At 40.5% G+C, this 12,454-nt stretch overlaps 1 protein-coding gene and 1 long non-coding RNA gene across 3 annotated transcripts in view; one reads left to right on the forward strand and one right to left on the reverse strand.

Moving 5' to 3' along the window:
• Nucleotides 1-12,454, reverse strand: part of BAHCC1 (BAH domain and coiled-coil containing 1) — a 131,357-nt gene that overhangs the window by 112,038 nt on the left and 6,865 nt on the right. The gene's annotated exons all lie outside the window — the stretch shown is intronic.
• LOC138664242 (uncharacterized) lies at nt 861-7,335 on the forward strand. Of its 2 annotated transcripts, XR_011318309.1 has the most exons (3): nt 908-1,190; nt 2,092-2,156; nt 6,248-7,335. It is a non-coding gene; the product is annotated as an uncharacterized lncRNA (long non-coding RNA). The 2 variants fall into 2 exon arrangements; XR_011318310.1 differs by lacking the exon at nt 2,092-2,156 and having other exon boundaries at nt 861-1,190.

The following is a 12,454-nucleotide window of genomic DNA, read 5'->3' on the forward strand; positions in this document are numbered from 1 at the left end:
GGGGATTCCCAGGCAGGAGGGGATGGCTGCACTATTCAATTATGTCCCTGCAAGAGGCAAAGCTGGGGGCTCTCTACACTCTGGGGGGCCCTCTACAAGCTGGGGGGCTCTACAAGCTGGGGGACCCTCTACAAGCTGTGGACCCCTGTACACTCTGGTGAGCCCTCTACACTCTGAGGGGCCCTTTACACTCTGGTGGGCCTCTCTACACTCTGATGGGCTTTTAACAAACTGGGGGACCCCTCTACAATCTGGGGGTCTCAAGAAGGCATGGAAATGTCTAACCCATCATCACAGTTATTAGGGGCCTTTCAGTGGGGAAGGAGCAGTAGATCTTCATTCGAGCACAAGCAAAGTGGTTGGTGGAACTACATCTTCAAGACTGCCAGTCATCAATTGCTGGAATTTGTAGTTCCACACATGTGAAGAATCATTTTTTTTTTGTGTGTGGACATACTGAGAATTATAGTTTGACAGATACTGGAAAAAAAATATTTTAAATGTCTTTATAGAAAATTATCTCTTCTTGATAGCAAAAAAAAAAACCAACACATTTTCAGGGTGAATTCCTAGAGAAAAGAAAAGTTTCCGGTAGATGAAGAGTTAATGCCCAGTCTGCATTTCCTCCCCCTTTTTTTTTCTTCTTTTATCCAGCCCCCTTCCCCCCGCCCCTTCCAGACGTCTATGATTGGTTGGCCCGGTGCCAGCCAGCTGTCAATCACCGATTGTAAACAAGGCGCTGATTGGCTGCTGGCCAGTCCGCACTGGGCTGCCTGAAAAAAGCAATTACTGGGCCTGGCAGTTTCCAGACTCCCCCAGCAGTTCGATGAAAGGAGATAAGCTGGAGCCGGTTTCAAGGCGCCTCTCCATAGGCAGACCCCCATGGCCCCAGAGCCAAGAAGAGAGCAAAGTGTGAGGGCTTCAAAGGGAAACGATGCATTTACTATTAGAGAAGACTAAAAATAATGCAGGGCAGCACAGGGGGGTTTGTGTGCTTCTCTTCTGCATAGAAAGCATGGGGAGAGCATTGTACAATGAAGGGTGTAGAATGGGGGAGGGGTGCACCCCCTTCCTCACATTAAGTGTGCACTGGACTACTATGGCACATACAGAAGCCAAAGCAAGGACCATGGATGCTTGTCCCTCTCCTGCTCCCAGAGAAGAGACCTAGAGGATCATTCAGGACTCAGGTATGGGGTGAGGGAGTGGGGGGCTACTGGAGGTAGATATTAGGGGGGGGGGCTGAGTGCTTAATTACTTTCCCTATAGCTGCATAGTAATAACAAGGGGCTGGAGAGGTGCTGGGTGCAATGTGAAATCTTCTATGGCTAGTGCTACATTGTGTGCAGCTTGTGGGGTGACTAGAGGAGAGCACAAGGGGTTAACCTTGCCATGGAGAGGGAGGCGGAGGAGGGGGGCTGTATACAAGCCTTGTAAACTGTGTGAAGAAATGATGACTTTTGTAATGATGTAATAAGTGAAAATATACAGATACATTTGTGTCACTTCAATAAAGGATATTAAAAACAAACACAAAACCCCTTTGCGTTATTTTCTTGTGTAGCCTCGATGGGGAGGGGGGAAACTTACATTTCTGCTGCTCGGATGATATCTGGGAACAAAGGGCTAGAAAGTGGCCATGGGAATGTAGCTGCAATAGACAAGTCCTGATACAATGTAGCACTGGAATAAATAAACATGGGGGCTGCATACAACCAGAAGATATAGGCATAAATCATAATCCTAGGGGCCCCCAAAAGTCCATTGTGTTTGTATAAAAAGACTTGCAGTAATTGGAGCCCACCATGACACAACTGGATGTGGGGTGTTCCCTGTGCTTTCTACACATCGTGGCCAGCAATATTCTCAGCCTTGATTTTATTATAAAATGCCATCAGAAATAAGATCAGGACTGATTACTGACCAGTGGAGAATGAGTCCTTTTTTTTCTATTTCCTCCCAGTTTGTACTTTTTTTTTCTACTATAAAACATCTCTCGTGGTTGATTTATTAATTAATACTTGGGAGCGCATTTTGCAATTTGATGCTTTGATAATTTTCTGATTTTTATTTCACCTCTAACATTTTAAGGTCTCTGGTCCCAAGAGCAGTAATGCAGACCCCCCAACATTATGGGTCCTCCGTCATTTTTCCATGTAGGTAAACTTTTCTTGATGGGCTTCATTTAATTTAATTACCATTCATTCATTTAATTACCTATAAACATAACTCTGGTTGAGCTCTAGTTTGGGTTAATCTGTCCATAGAACATTTTCCCAGCATTGTGGTCTGTCTATGTAATTTTTGGCAAAGTTTATTCCCTTTTTTTATACCATTTAAGCAGCAGTGTCCTCTTTGGCCATCGCTCATAAAGCCTTATTTTGCCCCCTTGTGCATAATATGGCACTTGTTGAAACTTATTCCAAATGTCTACAGCTTAGCCTGAAGTTCTTTGGATTTGTTTTACATGGTACTGCCACATATATGATATATATGATATATATATATATATATATATATATATATATATATATATATATATATATATATATATATATATATATATATATATATATATATATATAAATTTTGACCACCTTCATATGGTTCTTCCATTACGTTTTCTCTTACCACCACATGATGGAAGGTTCTAGACTGTTCCATTATTAGCAAACTTATTGACAACATTTTGAACTGTTGAGTCTTTGGAGGTTGCCTTATATTCATTAGACTGCTTGTGCTAGGTGATATAACAGCATTTCTCATCTGCTTAGCTCTCATGTCTTTGCCATTGCCAATAAGAAACTGGGAATAAAAGTATAGGAGCCACCATTTATAGGCTTATTAAAATGATGTGAGTGCTGATAAAGTGGGGACAGGTCAGTCTTAATTTCTAGTTTAATCATGGGCTAGGTGATTTAGTCCTTTGTTTCAAACTCCACATTGTGTGCCATTAATTGTCACTTGCATTTTTTTTTGCATTAAATATACATCATATAGTCTCAATCCAAGCAGTTTTATGAACACTTTATTTCAGGAGATGTTTTACGTGGCCCCCTTCATATTCAGGGGTGCCAATAATATGGCCACTTTATTATAGACACTTGCCCTCCGCAACTGGAAGCTTCCTGCATGAAAATTAGGCTATATTCACACTTTGCGGATTTTGCTGAGGATCCGCAGCGGATTTGACCGCTGCGGATCCGCAGCAGTTTCCCATGAGTTTACATTTCAATGTAAACCTATGGGAAACAAAAAACGCTGTGCACATGCTGAAGAAAAATCCGCGCGGAAATGCTGCGGATTACATTCCGCAGCATGTCACTTCTTTTCTGCGGATTTTCAGCTGCTCCAATAGAAAACTGCAGTTGAAAATCCGCAGAAGAAAACGCAGTAAAAACCGCGATAAATCCGCAGTAAAAACCGCGATGGGTTTTCACTGCGGATTTTGCAATTCCGCTGCGGAAAAATCCGCAGTGGAATCTGCAAAGTGTGCACATAGCCTTAGACAAGTGAGCAAGTTCTTCATGGATCAACCCAGACACCTCATCTACAAACTGGGTCAGAGGAGGATGTGATGAATAAGTTTGATGAACAGGTATCAACAAAACTGCAGTCGAATTTAACAGGAATATAATTGTAGACCTTTTTTTTCTAAATATCAAGGTTGGCCCCTGACTTTGTCCAAGTTTTTAATCTTGGCCCTCTGTGTATTTGAGTTTGACATCCCCCCTATAAAGCATCTTTGGGGCAAGGAAGATGAAGCCACTGAGAGCAATTCTTTACCTTCATCCTACTATCCTGCCCACATGGGCCAATAAGAGGATGATTTCAACACCATTCCCGCTGTTGTGAAACTACAACTCCCAGCATTCCCTGATAGCCACAGGCTGTGCTGTTTTCAGGGTATGTTCGTGGTTGTAGCTTCACAACACCTAGGGGGCCACAGGTAACTAGCTGAGCCATGACAAACTTACTGAATTGTAAAGTGCTATGGAATATGTTGGTGCTACAGAAATAAAATTATTATTAGTAGTATTATTACTATTATGACTGTAGTTCTGAAGGTAAAAACAGGCCCAATGTGATATTAGAGGGAGGGTCTTCAAAAAATGGGGCCAGTCATATCATTACTATATATATATATATATATATATATATATATATATATATATATATATATATATATATATATATATATATATATAGTTTGTGGAGCTTCCAATGTGTATTGAGAACCTTTGTCCCTTTCCCTTTTAAGTATAGCAATTTGTATTTGTTTATTTTTAGTTTTTTTTTATTGCTTTTATATTTAATTTTATTGTATTATTTAACTGTAATACCTATTTTTATTGTATATCTAATCTACACCAGCTTCTTAATATTTAGCAATGCTGCTTTTAAAATGACCTAATGTTTATATTTATATAATTACAATCTACTCATTCATCCTACATGTACATGTAATATGACAAGGCTATAAAAATAAAAAAAAAAAATAAAAAGTCTGAGGATCATACATCATGGAAAAGTAAGAAATAAACATTCTAAAGTACAAAGTAGATAAAAAAACAAATATTTAAACCCCCTACTCACTGCATAATTCCATATTGAGGCAAATGTCACCCTGGGTAAGGTGTCTATAATCATGGCCCCCACAGTGTGCAGTGTGGTCTCCTTCTGCTCTCCTGACTCCCCTCCTTGCTGCAGCGTGCCCGGGCGGAGAAGGAGTGCCGCTCTGGAGGTATTGACAGCTCCACTTGGACTCGATTTTTATTCTGTAGTGTTTTAACTAAACGTCGTAAATCTCAGAGTCCATCTTCTTCTCAACGGGTTAATGTGATTTATCTGCAAATACCGCTGACATTTATGAGAATTAAGGCCAAGGCAGTTGCAGTTGAACAACTTTGGTAAAGTTGGGGATTATTAAAGAGAAGAACATAATCCCCTGCCTGCATGTTCTGTGTAGTCAGGGGGGAGTAGGGGACTCAATGCACACAGAGCGAAAAATGGATGTATATGACTACATTCTTCAATATAGAAACTGCACAACTAGGAAGGAAAAGTCATGGAATTCTGGAAATCACAGGAGGGATAGACATGTACAGCTAGATATACAGATGATGAAAAGATGGACACAATTTTTCAAAACTTCTAGATGTGTATAAACCCCGACACCTACAGCCTGCTAACAATGAGGTTATTAATGGTCATTGAGGAATGTTCTGCAGCACTAAATGCACTTGGACAAACCATCAAGATCCGCTGCTGGCAGCTGTTTTGCCATGACCAACAGGTGACGTTACAGATGTGCTTAATGGGAGACAAGTCGATGCTTCAGACCATGACTGCAGGTTTAGGCCATGCAGGCTGCACACAGTAGTACAAGCAACACATGTCCTGGCATTGTTTTGTTGGAGAAACATGGTCCATGGCCAAATCAATATGTAACGCCTTCCTGTTAGTGGACCTGAAATGAAGACTAGAGGGGTCCGGCTAGTGTACATAATGCCATCCCACACCATTATCCTGCTGGGAGTAGGACTGGTATGATGTTTCCTCATTAAAACCTCGTCATGGTATGGCCCAGGTAGTCTCCAGACCAATATCTGGCTATCAATGGATCCAAGACAAAATGAGGACTCATCACTGTAGAGCCTGCTTCTTGCTCTACACACCATGATAACCTTTGAGACTGGTGGCATGAGGTCAATGGAGCACCTGCAGCTGGGCTTCTGGCTCCTAGCCCAATATCATGCAAATGCATTCTGTGATTTGTGCAGACACTGTGTGATGCCTTTGGCTTGGCATGTGACATCCAAGGTCAGTTTCAGAATGGATCCATCTTAGAACCCATGGTACTGACATTTCTCCAAAATATCTCAGGAGTTGTATTACATGTTGCTGATGGCATTGTGAGCAGCTGGTGTGGCCTAAATGTGCTACCATGGCCTGTAACGCCCCTGGACTCGACTCCCACCAAGGACATCTGGGACCCCATTGATCGACAATTGCAGAGGGAGCTGCCAGCAGCAGATCTTGCTGCCCAAGTGCATTCCTCATGGGAAGAGAGAGAGTAAATGTAAGCTTAGGCCTCTACATCCATATATACGTGTAAGGGTTGGATGTAAGTAGTAATATTTGTAATAGATATACAGATAATGAGAGATTATGATAAATATATGGTATAGATTATATAGATATTAGATGGACTATTCAATAAAACATAATTCCTCTCTCATTTCAGCATGCATGGAAGAGCAGCCCAGCCTTGTGGGGCACTACCATATTAACCCTTCAAGAAGGAGGTGTATTAGAGCAATGTGTTGTGTGAACATACAGCAATAATTACACCCAACACTATGACAGTCTCCTGGGACCCAGCTGCTCCAGAACTGACTGAAGGGTACCACGTCCATGGTCCTGCTGGAAGAAACATCCTTTAACCCCATGCGTCAATGGCTCCTTTGTTAACTATTTACCCTTGAGAAGGATGAATGAGAGTTTGGGGATTTCTGCTGCAAAAAAACATCCGCCTGTTTGTGCATCAGTAATGACCTATATCATATTTTCCATACTACATGAGGGAACCTCCCTTCCAAGCCATTGTGGCCCTGAGTCCAAGCTGCTTCCTGACAGTGCACTTCTCTGGGGGGCTGGACACAGGGCTATCAGCCTGGCATCCTGTCCATTGTGCTGACTGCACTGTATAGAATGGCCAGGAATCCACCACAGGCCTGAGACTTCCCTTCCACTCACACAACAGATAATGCAGCTTTGGGTAAATATTTATTCTCTTCAGCCGAGCAGGCAGCCCCCCACCCACAATCTGGAGGCATCCCACCCTTAGATGAACCCTGAAGTGGCCAGGATACTGCCATGATAGCATATTACATTATCTATCTACCTACCTACCTGTCTCATATCTATCTATCTATCTGTCCCATATCTATCTATCTCATAGCTATCTATCTATTAATCTATCCCATATCTATCTAATATCTATCTATTTACCTATCTATCTATTTACCTATCTATCTGTCCCATATCTATCTATCTATCTATCTATCTATCTATCTATCTATCTATCTATCCCATATCTATCTATCTATCTATCTATCTATCTATCTATCTATCCCATATCTATCTATCTATCTATCTATCTATCTATCTATCTATCTATCCCATATCTATCTATCTATCTATCTTCCTATCTATCTGTCCCATATCTATCTAATATCTATCTCATATCTATCTATCTATTTACCTATCTATCTATCTATCTATCTATCTATCTATCTATTAATCTATCCCATATCTATCTATCTATCTATCTATCTATCTATCTATCTATCCCATATCTATCTATCTATATTTCCCATAACTATCAATCTAGAGTAATGCTACAATTACAATGGTGTCTTAATCTCCCCTTACTGTACCCTCACCCATCCCTTGTAGATTGTGAGCCCTCATAGGCAGGGTCCTCTATCCTCCTATACCAGTCCTGACTTGTATTTTTTAAGATTGATTAAGATTATTGTTCTTGTTTTTATTATGTATACCCCTCCTCACATGTAAAGCACCATGGAATAAATGGTCCTATAATAATAATAATAATAATAATAATTCATTCTGCTTTCTTATAAATCTGACTTTAATCTTCTGTGCTAAAAGATGATAAACACTTTCCAGGGAGACACTTCCTGCAGATAGGGGTGTCAAACCTCAAAAGCAAAATGTCACAGGTAGCTAATGCACCAGTATAGCCACAATTCTATGGTCCACTGCTAGCATGTAAGATAGACAGATAGATACTGACAAACATACACACACACATATACTGTATGTATATATAATATTCCCCCAAGATTGCATCGACACCATACTGCCATCTCATATGTCTATCTATCCATCTATACTGCCATATACTATTGGATCTATTTTTATTATTATTATTTGGTTTTAGAGCACCATTGATTCCATGGTGCTGTACATGTACTGTTTATTTCTTTCCCAAAGATCTATTGATATGAAATAGCAGGAACCTGTGACACTACATATGCTCTCTGTTATCTCTCCATCCTGCTATAATGCCACCACTGCAGCGTCCACATCTGTATTTCATCTTCTCGGTTTATTTTATGATGGAGCATTCTGGGGGCCACATGTAAACGTTGTTTTTAGGATGCGATGTGTAACTGATGCCTTAAATAAATGGACAAGAAAAAAAACACGGTGCGTGTACCTGGATAGTTGTGGGCTGTTACATGACTCTAGTTAGAGTGCGATTAGGAAAAAGCTGACAGCGAACACAGAAGTGGACAGGATCTGTTTAAGGCTACGTTCACATTAGCGTTGCGCCGCCCTGCATCGGCGACGCAACGCGCGACGCATGTTAAAACGCACGCAAAAACGCGCACGTTTTGCGACGCGTGCGTCGTTTTTGACGAAAATCGGACGCACAGAAAATGCAACTTGTTGCATTTTCTTGCGTCCGACGCTAGCGTCGGAAACGACGCACGTGGCGAAAAACGCCACCCAAAAAACGCACGCGTCCCCTATGTTAAACATAGGGGCGCGTCGCCGCTGCGTCGCCGACGCAACAGCGGCGCAACGCTAATGTGAACGTAGCCTAACTCTTGAGTGTCCAACGGAGGAGAAGGAATGGTGTGCAAAATGGTAAGATAATACATCATATAAAGAGGTATGGAGAGAGAGAGAGAGACTGATAGATAGTATATGCATACACTTTTCAGTGTTACATTTCTTGAGTACATTGAGGGCAGCACGGTGGCTCAGTGATTAGCACAGCAGCCTTGCACCCAGGGTCCTGGGTTCTAATCCCACCAAGGACAACATCTGCAAAGAGTTTGTATGTTCTCTCCGTGTTTGCGTGGGTTTCCTCCGGGCACTCCGGTTTCCTCCCACATTCCAAAGACATACTGATAGGGATTCTAGATTGTGAGCCCCATCGGGGACAGTGATGATAATGTGTGCAAAACTGTAAAGCGCTGCGGAATATGTTAGCGCTATATAAAATAAAGATTATTATTACATTGAAATCTATCTCTTATATCTATCTATATATCTCCTATCTAATATCTATCTATATATATATATCCTATCTATCTAATATCTATACATCTATCTATCTATCTGACATCTATCTATATACAGTATTTCCTATCTATCTAATATCTATCTATCTGTATATCTCCTATCTATCTAATATCTATTTATCTCATATTTATCTATCTATCTATTCCATATCTATCTATCCCATATTTATCTATCTATCTATCTATCTATCTATCTGTCTGTCTGTCTGTCTGTCTATCTATCTGTGTGTATAGGGTCAGACATACTAGCCTCCTGCACACTACTAACCCTCTAAAACCACAAAGCTAAATGATGTGATTTAGCCAATTTGGGGGTCTCCCACACTCCTGGGGTATTCCTTGGTTAGCGGAACCCTGATAGGCCGACCTCCATCCACTTACAGAGACCCTAGGGATGCCCTGCACCAGGTCTGGGGTGTGATTTGGCATTACATGGAAGCACTGGGCGGGGGGCACCATGTAAGAGTCCTGACAGTATCAGTGTATTAGGGATTTTTTGTCAGGATTTGAGGTTTTCTCCCTGGAGAGGGGTTGAGTATTATAGTGGGGGTGGAGTACGGGAATATTGGGATTCCTTGAAGCACAGACAATGGCACTTCTCCACTTTAACCCCTTATCACAAGCACAACAGGAGATCTGCAGTCTGTCTCCATAGAGGGGTAGACTTGTAGTGTGGTCACTCTGTCTCCTTAAATCCAGGAGGGGTCACTATGAGCCGACTACAGGGCTTACATTACCTGGCGGAATTATGTCTATGAATATCTTTCACATATCTCTGTGCATCTATCCGATATCGATCTCTGCAGCTATTTATCTATCTATATGTGTCATCTATTATGTTATCTATTTCATATCTATCTAATATTGATCTCTGTATCGGTATATATAATATCTATATACCATCTATCTGCATGTTCCATATATTTTCATTATCTATTTGTATATCTATCCATAAATATTTTTTAGTAAAGACTGATGATCATTTCACACAAGTTTCTTTATCAGTTTTAATGGTAGGACCTACCAAAATAAAAACAAGTTCCATTTAAGTGACTATGTAGAAATAAATACTCATCAGATAATGCTGGATCTGCGATGCCTGTGACATCAGAATTCCTTTATTACAAATGATGGATGTCTATCTGTTCTATCTTTATAGGCACTTATCTAACCTTAGATAAGATGATTTTAGATAGATAGACCTATAGACAGACTCCAATAATAGAAGATGATAATAGGATTGATTCTGCTTCGCATCACAGATTGATATATCAAAATATTATGCTACAAATAATGTATCACATTTTGCCACATGTACCCCCACTATATACATCTGTAGATCTGAGTATGGATGGATCTCTACTCATTTATTGTGACACTATTAGAGGGTGTCTGTAGGATTCCTGCTCACGAAAAATAAGCACAACTACCAAAAATGAATACAGATGTATTATAATATATATATATATATATATATATATATATATATATATATATATATACATACACACACGTACATATGGCTGTGTATGTGTGTGTATATATTATATATATATATATATACACACACACACATACATACATACATATCCCTATTTCTATAATTAGGAGTGTTTCCATGTATTGTTCTATAGATAACCTGTCTTGATTTTTTACTTTAACTATCTGATATCCGTCTTTGCTCTATCGATCTACTTATTTCATGCCATCTATCCACTGCCAATACCTACAATACCTTTCATATCCATGCATCTGACTTTAGATATACATCAGTTTATTTTAAATACCTCTCATACCAGTATGTGATTTACCTATTTATCCATCTGTGTCCATGTGATATTTAATCAGTTTATTTTAAATATCTGATTATATATTTATTTCAGATGTCTCTGCTCTTTTGTTCTGTTTCAATCTATGTGATATTTATCAGTCTATCAGTCGTTCTATGTGTCTATTGTAATCATCTATAATCTATTTAGTGAGGAAAATGGCCTGTATTGTCTCATTGGAAGGAATGTCTCAGGATCTGATCAGCAGAGAATTAGTGAATTCCTCCGGCCATTCATTCGCTGTCCTACTTATTTCCCCCTATGACACCTATTTCCTAACAACTGCTCTTCGTACGTCGGTGCCCACCAGGGTCTGATCCTGTCCTCAGGTTGTAGGGGCAGCACCCGGGGAGCCCCCCAGCACCACTGCCTGCACACAAATCCTGAAATCACAGGGGAGAGAGGAAAACACAAAAGCTGAATCAGCTCTTTAATCAGGGAAGTGTCAAGAGGACGTTTATTATGGCCCCTTCCCCTCCCCCACTGCCCAACTTCCTCCTCTAAAAGCAATTGGTAAAATGTGCTCAGCGGACACCGGGCAGCAGTGACACCTCGGATTGTCCCAAAGCATTCAGTGCAATCACAGATGTGTGGTGTTAATGACCCCAATCAGAGCCGGGTACAGCCCCAAACAATGTGGGCTCAATGAGCGACTTCCCCAATAAATCCCCCCAATGCTCCCTGGTAGAGGTAGGTACTGCCATCCGTGTGAATTCTAGATCTGCAGGGTCATTGGGGCACCACTCAACCCTATGGGGGCACGACAATATGGCCCACCACCCTCCCAAACTGTGAGCCTGTCCCTTTAAATATTACACATTGGTCCCTAGATTTTAGCAGATTTTATAATATGCAGCATTAATTTATAGCTATCAGATTACTGAATCATGTAATCCGGAGGGGGGCTTCCTACGACCACCAGCTGGGGGGAGGGGGTCCTACGACCACCAGCCAGCTCTGCCCTGGACCATCCACATCGTGCAGAAGCGCCTATAGGAAACCAGAGGCATCGCCTGCTAGATAATAATGTCTCCTCTGCTGTCAGGCCAGACAGGTTTACATTGGAAAGGAGACTGGGAATAAGACAATAAATAGATTTCTGACAGAAAAGGAAGAATCTTCTAGGAGTAAAGTACCAGGAGTCTGATTCTACAGAGGATGCAAATATGCACCGTGCTGATGAAGGAATATATATCCCTACTAGGTGGTGATCGAAGGCCTGGGGGGGAAGGCTCTGTAGGTACAGACATAGAAAAAGGAAATAATCTCTAAATATCAGAATATATATATATATATATATATATATATATATATATATATACATACATACACACACTATCTGTATATGTAGATTTAAAGAGATAATATATGCACAAAATAATTAGTATATATATATATATATTACACACACTATTGATAGATATATATTGTTGTTAATAAAAAAAATGCATCTAAGATTACATCTAATTGTCTATCAATCGTCCTAAGGATTAAATTATTTAT

Source organism: Ranitomeya imitator, chromosome 2 (genome assembly GCF_032444005.1).
Source record: "Ranitomeya imitator isolate aRanImi1 chromosome 2, aRanImi1.pri, whole genome shotgun sequence".
NCBI lineage: Eukaryota > Metazoa > Chordata > Amphibia > Anura > Dendrobatidae > Ranitomeya > Ranitomeya imitator.